This window comes from Rhipicephalus sanguineus, chromosome 9 (genome assembly GCF_013339695.2).
Source record: "Rhipicephalus sanguineus isolate Rsan-2018 chromosome 9, BIME_Rsan_1.4, whole genome shotgun sequence".
Taxonomy (NCBI): Eukaryota; Metazoa; Arthropoda; class Arachnida; order Ixodida; family Ixodidae; genus Rhipicephalus; species Rhipicephalus sanguineus.
In genome coordinates this window covers 42,223,840-42,237,151 of record NC_051184.2, presented here as the reverse complement: position 1 = coordinate 42,237,151, position 13,312 = coordinate 42,223,840, and the positions used below count along the sequence as shown (strand labels likewise).

The window sequence follows — 13,312 nt, the reverse complement described above, 5'->3', positions numbered from 1 at the left end:
ACTTTTCATATTTTAGCCACATTGGCCCAACGAAATTTTCTAAAACTTGGTACATCAGGTCTCTGGCGCCCTCATAGCACAATGTAGTTGATTTTTACCGATTAGGAACGATACAGGTCCCGGCAGAATCTATGACTTCATGGTGATTGGTCCGGGAACTTCAAGGTGGCCTCTCCAGCGGCATTTTCTTTTCTCGCATTCTCGTTTTCTAGCTTACCAAGCGTCTTCTCGCGGTAACCGTAGTGATTTTGCTAGTTTGAAGAGCTTTTTATTAATACGCGTAAAATGACTACAATTCACCATGGCTTAGCTAATACTACACATCATTTAACCCGTCATGGTACCGCGGCAGGTAAGGCGTCGCCATGCTAAGTTAGAGGGCGCGGGTTCGATTCCTGGGCCACGGCGGCCGCGTCTCAATGTAGAGCGAAATGCAAGAATACCAGTGTACTTAGATTCAGGTAATGTTATTAAAGAACCGCCGATGGCGCATCATCTACTCCGGAGTCCCCCTTCCGCCCCCCTTCTCACTACGCCGTGCCTCATAATCTATCTATCTATCTATCTATCTATCTATCTATCTATCTATCTATCTATCTATCTATCTATCTATCTATCTATCTATCTATCTATCTATCTATCTATCTATCTATCTATCTATCTATCTATCTATCTATCTATCTATCTATCTATCTATCTATCTATCTATCTATCTATCTATCTATCCCTTTGACTGGTCTGATTAGGGCAAAGTTAGGGTACACATATTTCAGAAACACCCTCATATCGAGGCGCGCATTTTTCTTTTTCTTTTCTTCCACTCTAAGTACATATGCCAGGGAACGAGATCAGCAAATGTACTCACCACAACTAAAAATAATAACGCGGGAAAAAAAATCTGAGAAACAAAATTACCGAACTTTATGGGCAGCGGACACGAACGCCACTAGGCGGTTTCGAATTTCAAATTAGCTCGTGCCACCCTTATTTCAATAATTTAGGCGCCTCGTCCTGTCGTCTTTCTCTTTGTGATGGCCCCAATTATTGAAGCTGCGTATAAACTTTATTTCGGGCGAGCGATTCGAACGAGCTGCCCGTGCAAACGCACTTTACCGCGCTGCGCATGCGTCGTTGCCAGCGCGTATATCTAATTTCCTCCGACGTTGACTTAGAACGGTATGGAGTGAAAACAAAGAGAAACAAAAAGTGAAAGAAAATGCGAGCAAGAGCGGTCAATAATAGAGGAGCTATCCTGCTGAATAATCGATCAGACATTCCGCCCTAATTTTATTCCTCAGAAAAACCGCTAGTATCTTTTTTTTTTTTTCATCTCTTCTCGTTCATGGCCTTTACGTGTTTTCTATGTCTGACGTTGTTGCTGTATAGACAGAGTTTCAGTTCAGCTAACTCGGAGCGTTCTTCGTCACCGGAGATACAAAGGACCTCAATAGTTGCCTCAATGTCGCCACATGTTAGTTTCATGAGCTGGACCGAAGTCTAATGCACTGAATCCCGCGTAAGGACAACTCAATGCGAATCCTCCCGGCGTCGAATTCAATCACAGTGATATTCCTTGTGTAGGCGCAATACCCACCGATTTTATTATTCTTTTCTAATGCCTACAGATGTGCCACGGTCTGGTGCTTGGCTACTTGCGATGCTTTTTGTCACATATCGCAAGGGAGCACTGCGCAGGCTTCAAAGACTAGGGGCGAGAAAGAAAGAAAGAAAGAAAGAAAGAAAGAAAGAAAGAAAGAAAGAAAGAAAGAAAGAAAGAAAGAAAGAAAGAAAGAAAGAAAGAAAGAAAGAAAGAAAGAAAGAAAGAAAGAAAGAAAGAAAGAAAGAAAGAAAGAAAGAAAGAAAGAAAGAAAGAAAGAAAGAAAGGTGACAGCTGTACGTTCTCATGAAGAACCGAACAATTGCCGCCTTCTGGAGAACTGTCAGTGCGATACTGTCAAAATGCCACCATCACCCGCTGCAGTCCTGTCCGCTGTTAACTCTGCCTTGAATGCAATGATACCTTGTTTGTATGCAACGAATGAAGGCGGCAAGAACGCTGGCTCTTTGTTACTCATCATACGTTAACTGTATGGTGAGTAACAGCAGACGTTACTAGCGTGCGGACTGCTCAACAGCAACAAAAAAATGTATGCAGTTGCACTCAACGTGAAACCTGTAGGAATGGGAGAGCAGTGATTCGCAAGCCCTTCGGCGGCGCTGGCATTCAGGAAGAAGTGCACGCTGTCGTTCCAAACGTGCAGACTGTTCGGCGTCAATGGCGGAAAAGGAAACGTTCCTTTGTGATGCAGTGGTGCCCTCTCCCCTCCTCCTTTCCTTCTCTTCCTTTCACTCCTTCTTAGCCTCACATCACTCTGCCTTACCTTCACTTTCATTTCCCTCCTCCATGATATACTATACTATACTATACTATACTATGCTACGCTATACTATATACTATACTATACTATACTATACTATACTATACTATACTATACTATACTATACTATACTATGCTACGCTATACTATATACTATACTATACTATACTATGTTACGCTATACTATATACTATACTATACTATACTATACTATACTATACTATGCTACGCTATACTATATACTATACTATACTATACTATACTATACTATACTATACTATACTATACTATACTATACTATACTATACTATACTATACCATACTATACTATACTATACTCGGCGACAACTTTTCTTGACAGCACTGTGGAAGCTACAGAACCGAAGCGTATGTCTGCTACCCCGCCACAAAACAGTACTTAACTTTATTGATAATTTTCTCATTTGCCTTGGTGAAATAAATGCTGCATTATTTGTTACGAGACTCAAACAGTTGCGGAAAGTCGTAGGTAAAATACGGTTATTGTTCACTTTGCAAGAATGCCTTCCTTTTCTTTCCGTTTCTTCGACAGCACCACCTTTTCAGCGCGCCCGTTCTCCAAAGTAAACATGGCGTCCGTGACGTAGTGGGTCAGTGTGCGGCCGCAAACGCACCGTTTAGTTCTCCAAGAAAAAAAAAAAGCTCTTAATATGACACTAAAATGTACACTAAACAATGGAAATGTCTCGTCCGTTCACATTTTCTCTCTATATGTTTTTCTAAACACGTTAACGATGCGCGCGAGCAAAACCGAAATCAGCCGCAAGCTGCCGTACGACTTACGGAGAAACACTAATGTGCGGAAACCCCGCCTCCGTAGTCTTCGCTCGACTGTCGAGACAAGTTGTCGCCGAGTGCATGTACTGCTACGCATTGCATTACCCTCTCCCTCCTTTTTAACCTCACTTCCCTTTCCCACAGCTTGCTATACTATAATACATCGGGCTATGGTATACTGCACGTGGCCATGATAAGCATTACCCTCTCCCCCCCTCCTCAACCTCGCTCCCTTTTCCCGCCCCCTTGCTTTACTACAGTATACATGGCTATTTAAACATGAATTTGCCTGCGTGACGCCAAACGACGACATGGGCTGACAGGAGCTGACAGCAGACGACAGCTCGGGTCCCTAATGTGCCCCGCACTTATAACAGTCGCAGGTTAGTTGAGAGATCCAGAGGTGTACACTCGCACATTCTACAACAGTCAGGTGAATGCTGTTTCTCGTGCAGTTAGCGAGACAACTTATAGGCTGCTAGTGCTGCAGCAGCTGCGGCTCTAATGCACCACCATTCATATTCAACATTCAAAACCTTCCTAATGACGATACATAAGCTCTTTTTCTTCCTTACTGAAAACCGACAGCACGGTTTACGTGCCACCATCGTCACGGGAAGAACAAGCAACGAAGAAAAGACTGTACGCCAGCTTGAAGCTACTCAACGACCATCCATATTGTTCTTTCTTCTATCACAGCGTCACCTGGCGGCAGTGCGGTTCACGCGTTACTCTAAGCACACTGTCACGCGCTGCTGGCGTTTCATAATTCACACGCACTGGGGCGCGCGTTCTCGACAGAGCTCGCGTCGGCGATCCCGATTTAGCCCCTAGGTTCCCTAAATTGTTCGCCACGGCGGAGCCTGGCCTCGGCCACACGCTCGTTTAGCGCACACTCCGGCAGGCCCCATGTTTTTGTTACCGGATTTTCTTCGCGCACACTGCGCGCGCATTCGTCCCAGTCCCAGCAGAACTCCCGCCGACATGCAAGAAGGCATCCTCGGCCACCGCTCCAGGCAGAGGAGCGACAGTCGCCCGTTTATTGTGCGCGCTGATGACGTGCACACTTCGCAGCATACATATATACAGCTTTCCCGTGCTCGGCACGCGTGACGTTAATTGCGTGCAGCGGGCCGCACCGTTCGCTGCGGCAACGCGATTACCATACTGCTGCGCATCTAAGCACGAGGAGGCGGGTTCGACTCCCAACTACGACGGCCACATTGCGATGGAGGCGAAATGCAGCAACAGCGCCCGTATACTTAGACTAAGGCGCACGTTGAGAGATCCCCGGTGGTCAACGTTAATCTAGAATGCCCCACAACGGCATGCACCGTAATTGTACCGTAGTTTGCACAGCAAAGCCCACGAATTTATTTACAATTCCTTTCCTTCCTCCTTACCCTCACTTCCATTTCCCACCATCTTGCTATACCATAAACATATTGAATGTATTGCTATATTGTACTATGCATGGTTGGCTCTACTCCACAGATTACGACTATGCGTGGCGCTCACTCGTCGTTACCTACACCTTCTCGTCCGCGCAGGCAGTGCGAATTGCGAGGTATGTGGCACTCCTGAGACCATTGAACACCTTCTGTGCGTGTGCCCGCGATATATCATGTAAAGAAAATAGATGGACACCTTCTTCTTGAAGTTTGTGAAGCAACTAGCGTCAGAAAAAGTTCTGTTCGGAGCTGCACCTCGCCATCAGCGTGATACTATCAAAGCGCTCAACAAGTTTTTGCGCGAGACAGAGCTAGAGAAGAGACCGCAAATAGTTTTTGGACATTCAAGGTTTTGCTTCATCGCTACCGTCGTCCTCCTCATCATCATCAACACCTTCTCTCTCTCCTCTCCTTCCCACCCCTTTCCTAAAGCTGAGTAGCATGTGAGAAAATTGATTCAGGCCGGCCTCTCAGCCTTTCTGTCACAATAAATCTCTCCTATTGATTCATTCAATGCGACGCCAGGAGCTGCTTGTCACATGCCCGCTACCAGTGGCCCATACCCGCCCAAGATTGTGCCAACGCCACGCGTAGTATTAAAATCTCCGCTATTAAGTTGTTCTTTAAGGCGAAAGTATCAGACGCCTTATCAAACGCGACAATTGATCGGCGTCCCGCGTCGGCGTTTTCCGTCGGGCGTCCACACGAGTGATGCAAAGATTCATCATCACGTGATGACGTCACCGTATGACGTCATCCTACGTCACAGATCGCCAAAATTTGTGACGTCATATTGAAGTCACGTGACGAGGCGTCACGTGATGACGTCATCACATGCATGTTAGCTTGGTCTACGGTGGGCTGATCACGGAGGCAACGCAAAACCACTTTAGGTGCAGAAAGCTTTCGGAGGGTGGCGGCGCAGAAACAATACATCGACTGAAAAGAAAATGAAGATGGCCTTCGCCTTCCAGTCGTCTTAGGTGTGTGCATAAAGGATCCTGTGAGTTGTTGTTGTTGTTGTTGTTGTTGTTGTTTAACAGCGCTCGCGTGACTCTCACTTCGAGGTGGCTCGGCTTACCTACGCCTAGCGGAGCGAAAGCCACACAAAGTCGAATCAAAGCATGACTGTGCATGGATATGATGGTAAGCAATTAAATTAAGCGAGCAGTGAGTTAATTAGTGATTGGCATTAGTGAATGTGAACTCACACTAGCTCCTTAGCAAACGTTGCACGTTGATGTAAAGGGCAGGCTAAAATATTCAAAATAGCCACACCGGGTGGGTTTCGCCTTCAAGTAGTCTTAGGCTAATGCATAAGGGACCCTGTGAGTTTCTGTTACTAAACGCGTGCGTAGGTGCAATGCGTAATACTAACGTGTGAAGCAGCGTACGGGAACAATTAGACGCAAAAGGAAAAAAATTGGCAGATCCCACGCCTGTGGGAATCGGTTTCATGCGAAGCAATCAGCGAGTAGTTGTCGCTGTGTTCATGCGCTGCTTCACACGTTAAAATGAACTGTAATCAACTCGCCCAACTTCGAACTTTACCGTAATGCGTAATGTCCACTAGTTCTTGTTTCTTAGGCGAACGGCTCACAGCAAAGACAGACTTGTTAAAACCATCAAACGTGCGAACTGGGCACGAAAACAAACAAGATGTAAATGATGAAACGTGCTAACGCATAGCTCGCAGAATATTCAGACTAGCTCGTTGCAGACGACAACATCGTTACGTTCCTCGTCAGCACAGATTATCCTGCGCTGCGTGCAAAGCAGTGAGTGGTGCAGTTTCATCGCGACTATGCAGTAGCTGCACGGAATTAGCGAATGGATAAACGGCAGGAGTTCATCATTCTCTTTCTGCTTGCCTCATGTTCTGTGTAGTGCTTGTGTTTCTTTTTCGAGAATCTGTGTTTCAGCAAAGACGCGCAACGAACTTTACCTACCTAACTAGAACTGCGCGCGTTAGTGCTGCATTATTCACAACGTCTTTATGTATTTACGGTCTGTCTGGCGTGTTTCAACGGAACGCGCACGCTCTGCTTGGACCGCTGGCTCTGTCTGTGTGCTTAGATGCAAAGTTCCTGCCTCATGGGGCTGCTGGAGGAAATCAGTTGCTTCTAGATAAGGTCCACACCTTGTCTCGGTACCTCTAGCAGCGTGCTTCGTGCAAAATAGATGCCGTGTGCCCCGTGGAGATATAACGCTAGCGCCGTGAGGGTAGCGCACAGCGCTACACTCCGGTTTGGGTTTGTTAAAGGTAAGTTAACGTAAGTTAACAGTAAAACAGCGTCGCCAGAAATTTTAATGTCAGCATTTGAAAACCGACGTTTTCCGCGGGAGATTCGGGAAAGAAATACCCAGCGATGCGAAAAAGGACTTAGAGTCTACAGAAGTAAAAGAAAAAAAAACATGGCTGATCCCTCCGTCATAGGAATCGGTATAACACGAAAGTGAAACGTGTCTTCACAGAAGTAGTGCTTATTGTGTAATGATATATGAGAGCTTGTATAATGGCTATTCGTGTTTGCCAGCTATAGCACCGTTTGACGTGGATGCACCCATGTTGACAGCATGTCTCTATCGCGACGACTAACGCCCATGATCATGATTAAACCGTTGTAATAGCTGACGGTGTGAACATATATTTGGACACAGCGAATCGTGAATCCCGCTTAAGGATGATGTCAACAAGCTCATAATCAACACTGGTACCCAGTATGCACTTCTTCAAAGCGTCGTCAATTAAGGAGAGAAACGGCACGGTGTGCGCTTTCTAGTAATGGGTAGCCGACGCCTGTGCTCATGCATACATAACACACACTGCGCTTCAGGAACATGGGGGGTAGAGGTTCGTAGCCTGAGCCGCAAACGCGTGCGTCCTGCTGGCCTCTGTCTCGCAGGCGCTGCTCTCGCTCCACCAAGGCACGATATTCGCCCGTCGAAATCGCGTCCTTTCTGCAACGCATATTGCAGCAGTTTTGTTAGTCGGTGCTCTTGCAATTGAAGCAGTCGGCGGCGGAGATATCCCGTTGGTGCACGTGGAAGCTGCACTACTCCGATGAGCCGACGCACGCTAACACGAAGCCAAAGGCAACGAACGTAACTGCGTCAAGGGTGCCTCGGCGACGCCAGTGCGGCCAGTCTACCTCTCTAGTATCGAGACGCTGTAACCATGACCTCCGATATCGCGTGCAATCTCGGAGAAAGCGCTAGTAAGTGTCCATCGTGAAGCATTACTTCTTTTCACCTCTCACAGACGGCGGCACCGCCCCGCTCCGCCCGCCGCGAAAGAGAATGTGTGAAAGATATAAGGCGCGTTCGCGCCGTGCCTAGCATTACTTAGTCGGTAGCGCGTCGGGCGCTTACCGTCGCGGCCGCAACGTCGTGGGTTCGATTCCCAGCAGGGTATCTTTTTCTTGGTTTTTTCTTTCTCACCCGTTGGCTTCCATTTTATCAACGTCATATCCGTGACGGATGTACTTGGTGGACCCCGGCATAAAACACTTTCGTGTTAAAAAAAATCAAGACGAAACATACTATATTTCTTATTCTGAAAAAAAAACAAGTGCATAGCGTATCAGAAGGCTACCATGCGCAGGTACTCGCATAGTACCAGCACTGACCAATGTTAGCCTACTGTTGGATAAGTGATGACTAGTACTCGGAATTGTTAGTCAACCTCAGGTATCTGCTGTTATGCTGTTATAGAGCACCGATATATCAGTGTGTCTAGGTGGGGGGGGGGGGTCTTTATAGATAGATAGATAGATAGATAGATAGATAGATAGATAGATAGATAGATAGATAGATAGATAGATAGATAGATAGATAGATAGATAGATAGATAGATAGATAGATAGATTCACTCGTCGCGAAGCAGAAAGGGTGACCGTCATCAGCTCCAAGAGAAAGTGAACAAGTACAGAGACGCACATTATGGCAAGTGCTGGAATGGCATCTTTACGAAACGTGGCGGTAAGGTAATGTCATCAGCACCCGAAACGAAGTTGCAACACACGCGTCTCGCCAGCGCGTATTTTTGCATATCTCAGGGCGATGATTCCGCAACGAGAATCGAGTTTGAAAAGCGGCGCCGCTTTGCAGAATGCGACCGCGTGGCTCTGCAGCGTTTCTCTTTGCGATTCACCCACAAGAGCGCTCGCGGCAACCTAATCACACAGAATGTCGGTGACCGCGAGTAACAAACGTTTAAAAACAAAACTGTGCCTCGTTAAGGGGCTGCCCTTTAACGTGATAGCGTTAAAAAACCCGTCTCGCAGAAATACAGGTGTTGACATCGCCGGCGTTTGAACGAAAAATCACGATGAGTGCAATTGGCGTATTCAGGGGGGGGGGGGGAGGCTGATCAACCTCCCACCCCCCACCTGAAATTTTTCAGTTTTGCATGAGTATATATACACGCACGAACACGGATAAAGGGTTATTGACCCCCGAAAACAAATTTTGGCTACGCCCTTGATGGATGCAGAGGAAAAACCCACAGGGTCCCTTATGTATTTGCCTAGGACGACTGGAAGGCAAAAGCCATCTTCTTTTCCTCCTCAGTCGATGTAATGATCCTGCCCCGCCACCCTCCGAAAGTTTCTGCACCTAACGTGGTTTTCCACTGCCTCCAGGATCGGAGCGCCTCACCTGGATTTGCACTGCCTCCGTGATCGGCCAACCTTTGACCAAAGTTCGAATGCATGTGATGACGTCATAATGTGGCGTTACGTCACGTGACGTCACAAATTTTGGCGATGTGTGCGTCGTGATCACGCCACCACGTGATTTTTTTTGCATCATTTGTGTTGACGTCGCCGACGGGAGACGACGACGATGCAGGACGCCGGTGAATTTTCGCGTCTGATGAGGCATCTAAGGCTTTCGCCTCTGATAAAAAAATGCCCGCCCAAGCACCCCGTACAGACGGTTAACCGGTAAAACTGAAACGTTCGGCCCCGGTGTTTACCGCTGGTTTAATTCCGACCGTTCACTGAGGCATTTCTCAATTACTGGCTTCTTGTCTAGAAATTTTAATTGGTGTTTGACGCCTACGCCTTCTTTTCATCATACTTAGTGGTGAGTACTAGGATATGCCCAATTTCTGTGAAACATAACGTTTTTGTTCGCGAGCGACTTCTTTAGTGGATATATTTAGTGGACACATTTAGTGGATCAGTGGTGAGTATTTGGCTCCGCCCAATTTTTGTGGCACATAACGCGCTAGGAGCTTTTGCGTGCATAGGACGGACGAATTTCGCTTTCGCCTGGCTATGTAGAGCTACGCTGTAACATCAGGTTTCGAGGCGATATCGACCCCAGGCATTCTGCATGGCAGTCAAGTGTTCTAACACCGAGACGCCACGCCAGTGCTTGATGCTGTTTTTGGAAACAAAAAAGCTATCATCTTGTGCGAGGAGCCGCGTTAACACGCGTAGTATTGCGCCGCAGAAGTGCAGTATCACACCAGGCGTCATGCGATGTGAATTGCGCAATAAGTGCGTGGTTTACAGTGCACCACCCATTATAAAGTGGCTCAGCCATCTTTCATTATCATCATCATCCCCCACAGCTTCAATAAAGTGTTCGGCTGCATAGCTAGGTGCGTGTATTGCCATACTGACATCTAATCGGTACCACGCTGCTTCGAAAAATGATTTATTATGACATAGTCGGCACTTCGCTACTTCGCATATTGATGAAGTATGGCACAGTGGGTACTTCGCTATTTCTCAGAATGATCAATTATGGTGTAGCCGGTTCTGTTGTCGGTCGCCGTGGCCGCGCTTCCACGGGACGAAACAGGGAACAAATTGAGTGCGCTTTGCGTGATGAAAAAAATTCATTACGTTGTCAAATCTAATTCGGAGCGTAGAAATGCCGCGTTTCGTCTAGCCCCAAGTCGATTTGAAATGTTATATTGAGGCAATAAAAACTACAAAAAAGGAGAGAAAACACTGACGTTCTAGCCTTACAGACTAGGTAAAAACTGAAGCACGCGCAGCGCTAGTTCTGTGGCCGTGGCATTGTGCTGCTGATCTCGAGGTAGCGGATTCAACTTCCGGCACATTCCGGTGGGTGAGTGGCGGAACGCGAGAACAGTAGCTTACAACGCGCACGGTGCGCATTAAAGAACACTACACGTTTGAAATTACGCGGCGTCCCCTACTATGTGGCGCGTCACTATTCGGCTACGTTTCTCATCCCGTGAAACTGTTCTGTGCAGAGCAAGAGCGAGTAAGCTCAACATAGAAATAGATATCGGTAATTTCCGGACATTAATCGTAATTAAACTGCCTGGCAGCACGGTTCTTCAAGATGGGTAGTGCAACAGGCCTGTCCCAACAGTGAGAAACGACGTCCTTCACGGTATCAGCGTGATACAGCTATACAGCGTCGATTTAAAATCGAAAGTATAACTCGTTGGCGCGCGTAGAGTTTGCCGGTGGCCTAAATGTTCATGAATACTGTGAATATTTTTATCATCGAGGTCTACAAGTCACGTGGTCACCTGCAAACGTTGAGAGATCGCCTTTTGTACGTCCACCCCCCCCCCCCCCCCCCCCACCAATTTTTTTCAATCCCGTACAACGAATATACTGTTTGTATTGCCATGTGTCATGCAGTGAAGCCTCACTCGAAAAAAGCACTATTTTTTGTACTCGCTTACGACACACCGCTCGAGTGTTCCAGATAAGACTGGTGCCCACGGTAGTATCCCCATTCACCGCATGAAAAAGAGAAATTCAAAAGGCATTTACCTTTGCTAGACAGTTGGCACCATTTTCGAAACGGCCTTCTTTGGAGTCCACGAGCGCGGCATTTATCCGTCTAGATAAGGATGTCGACACCGAGCGTCACCCCAAGGACGCGAGAAGGAAAACCACGATGAACCGGCGGATTCAGAGGAGAGGGCAAGCCGACCGTCACAAAGAAAAACGTGCGACGATATTTCTTCGACGTCACGTACGTCACTCTCGGTCACAACACCCACTCGAGGTAGCTTTCGGACGAATCGCCGCGACAGTCGTGCGTTTGACGTCCGAGACAAACACTGTGTACACAGGCCGGATCAAACACTGGTTCAACTCAAATCCCGCCTGAAGATCCTTCTGCCGGTGTTATCGGCCTGCAGCGGGAGAAGAAGGCGTCAACGGCGCGGTGTACCGGCTCCGTAAACAATCGAAAAGCGCGACGCTTTCTCCCGGGGAGCACCCGGGGCTCTCTTTCTGTATCGGTGGCGCGAAACGGAGCCGAGATCGATTTCACGGGCTCCAATTGTCTCGGCTCGCGGTCGGTGCAACGGCGACCCAGGGCTCACAACGGCGTCTACTTATAATGCTTTTTTCCTTTAAGTCACCGGGCAAATCCAATCTGTTGTGCAGAATGCAAAGTCCTCGCTGACGTAGCACTTTCGTTTTCCTTCGCGTACAAGCAGCGTTGCAACCGAGGAGCCACTTGCTCCTTCTATCCCACGTTGGCTATGTATTGCAACGGAGCGCTTTGAAGTGACACTTCCTCCTCTGATGCATTCGAAACGTAGAGGGTGGTTGGTTGACCGGACTTACGATCAGTGACAATCCATATCGCACTGGTGCGCAAATGGCATAACAATGCGGTTCACCGAGTCCCAGTTCACGGTCTTAAGTTCCAAAGCCCGACGCTTTTTCTTTCGAATTTCTCTTGAAAGGCGGTCAAGTGCGACGCGAGTTCTACGACACCATCTCAGGCCCCAGAACGTCGCGCTAGTGTCTGCTTATAGTTGAGTCCAAGCACGCCGAAACCGAAAGCGCTCTATTGCACAAACGCGCGAGCAATGTCTCGTCAAAGAGCAGCCGTGGGAAAAGTAAACAATCAATCAACCGGCCTGCGTTGGTCGTTGGCGTGTCCGTGTTGAGCCCTCACACACCGCCAGTTCTTTGCCACTGTCCCTTGGTCAATCTCCGGGATTCTTCGGAAGACCAACTACTCCGCTATTTCGTAGACACGCGAAACGTAGCTCCACGTCTTCACCGGCAGTTTTCGAAAACGATTTTCTTTGCAACACGACCACTACCAAAACGGCCCGGTCGAAGAAAACACCGCGCACTGTTCCTTCGATTCAAGCCACGCCAGAGCCGCTGCCGTTCTGGAAGTGGCAACGCCTCCGAAAGCCCATTTTCAATCAACCCCACCGATCAGACGTTCAGGGACAGCCCGACCCTACCGGTTGTCGGGCTGATCGGAAACTGAAGCGACGTCTCCGACGCGCCTGGGATAAACCACGTTCCCGAGCGAGCGCCTTCCACCGGCCGCCGCCGCCAACCACCACGACTCACTCCTCCGCGGCTGCGACCGCCCTCTCCATATCAACTCCCTCAATCGTCCTTCTGCCGCTCCCCGCAAGGCGGCGCCACGCACCAGGCTACTACAGTGCGCCTGCGCGAAAACCCCTTTCTCGCTTCGCGCGGGACGCATCGTTGCACCGGGCCTGCCGACGTTACTAGAGATGCGCCTGCCTCGTTTCGTAACGCCTTTCCCGCCGCCTCTTCGCGCTGGTCGTTCCGCTTCCCTAGATCGCCCGTATTTTGCGCCGCTGTCCGGACCCATCTCTTCACTTCCCCCAATCGCGATACAAGCCAGACCCCTTTGCCCAATTAAACACTCGCAAACTGCTCG

The 13,312-nt window shown here is 48.3% G+C and overlaps 1 long non-coding RNA gene across 1 annotated transcript in view; it reads right to left on the bottom strand.

The window, feature by feature from the left end:
- The window catches only part of LOC119405051 (uncharacterized), a 99,041-nt gene extending 86,049 nt beyond the window's left edge, over window positions 1-12,992 (bottom strand). The window contains exon 1 of the long non-coding RNA XR_005186415.2: window positions 11,416-12,992. This is a non-coding gene — a long non-coding RNA (uncharacterized LOC119405051). The remainder of the gene's footprint in view (window positions 1-11,415) is intronic.
- Between the last annotated feature and the right edge of the window lie 320 nt (window positions 12,993-13,312).